Source organism: Gavialis gangeticus, unplaced genomic scaffold (assembly GCF_001723915.1).
Source record: "Gavialis gangeticus isolate Ggan-Ray unplaced genomic scaffold, GavGan_comp1, whole genome shotgun sequence".
NCBI classification, from domain to species: domain Eukaryota; kingdom Metazoa; phylum Chordata; order Crocodylia; family Gavialidae; genus Gavialis; species Gavialis gangeticus.
This window is the reverse complement of record NW_017729018.1, coordinates 347,662-349,031: the sequence shown is the minus strand read 5'-3', so window position 1 is coordinate 349,031 and position 1,370 is coordinate 347,662. Positions and strand designations below refer to the sequence as shown.

The 1,370-nt window shown below is 47.9% G+C and overlaps 1 protein-coding gene across 3 annotated transcripts in view; it reads right to left on the bottom strand.

The window, feature by feature from the left end:
- CTXN1 (cortexin 1) overlaps positions 1-1,370 on the bottom strand; it is a 138,247-nt gene that overhangs the window by 9,151 nt on the left and 127,726 nt on the right. For all 3 annotated transcript variants that reach the window (XM_019513187.1, XM_019513189.1, XM_019513188.1), the window contains exon 2: positions 16-126. The gene's annotated coding sequence lies outside the window, so the exon portion shown is untranslated. The remainder of the gene's footprint in view (positions 1-15; positions 127-1,370) is intronic.

Below are 1,370 nucleotides of genomic sequence, written 5' to 3'. Positions count from 1 at the left end.
AAGGTGGCATCATACCTCACAGAAGTTGCATAGGGGAGTTGTCATCTCTATGGCAGGAGGAGGCGGTGATCCACTGGCCCCATTGCCTGGGGGCACTCTCTGATGTCAGAGTCTAGCTTTCTTAGGCTGTGGGCGTAAAACAGAAGGACAAGGACGTGAGAGGGATATTAAAAAGGCCACATTTGTTCAGAGCTGATGTTTAGAGTAGCCTGAGAAAACTATTTCCAGAGCGTGAGCAACAACACCTGGGAATTCTGCTGCCTGATTGTTAGTGCCACCAATTGGCCTGCGTATCTGCACAGAACCAGCAATCACCCTAAACACACCAAGAAAGCTGTGATATACAGCCAAGCCCTCAGATACTACCAAATTTGCACTGAGACCACCCGGGATTGCCACCTCACCAATCTTGAAAAGGATTTCACCCAACAAGGACACTCCTCTAGAGAGATGCATGTTTGAAAGAGCCACCCAGATACCACGTGAAGAATTGCTGCAGTGCAGAAGAAAACCCCCCATGAATTGCACACTGCTGGTTATGACATATCACCCCTCCCACGAATTCATACGGAAAATCCTCAAACAGCTGTAACCCATACTAGAAAGAAACCCGATTCTTAAAGAGATCTTCCCAGAACCACCCATCTTACCTTTCAAACAAGCACCGAACCTCACTCACCTCATCACCAGAAGTAAACTTCCTACAGCCCAAAACATACCAAATGGATCCAAACCATGCCATGACAAGAAATGCAAAACCTGCCAACACATCTCCACTGCCCCCGCAATCACCCAACAGAGCCATCAGCATCCCTGCATCTTACAGCTGCACTTCCAGAAATGTAATACATCTCATCCAATGCACCAAATGCCCAGAGGGAAGGTGCATAGAAGAGCCCAAACAACAACTGCACACCAGAATGAATGCACACCGGAAATCTATCGGAGACGAGAACATCCAACAACATGTGGGGCCACACTTGCCACAGGACAATCACTCTCTCCCCAATCTCTCAGTCCTGATCCTCAAAGGGAACTTACAAAACACTTCTCGGAGACAAGCCTATGAACTTTACTTTATCAACCTTCTGGATACTAAAAATCATGGACTAAATGTAGACAGTGGATTTATGACACATTATAACCTGCACAACATCTGACTCCCCAGGTACCTCTCCACTATACAACTGCTACATTCATCCTCCCTTTCTCTTCCCCCCACCCAGCCCATCTCCCACCCACTGACTCCTCAATTTACATCTTCACTGACCGCCTGTCTTGCATGCAGACCAGCCTCTGGCCTCTTTACTTTTCCTTCCAACCAGGAAGAGCACACACCAACTGCTGAGGCTTCCTCAGCCGGACAAAGG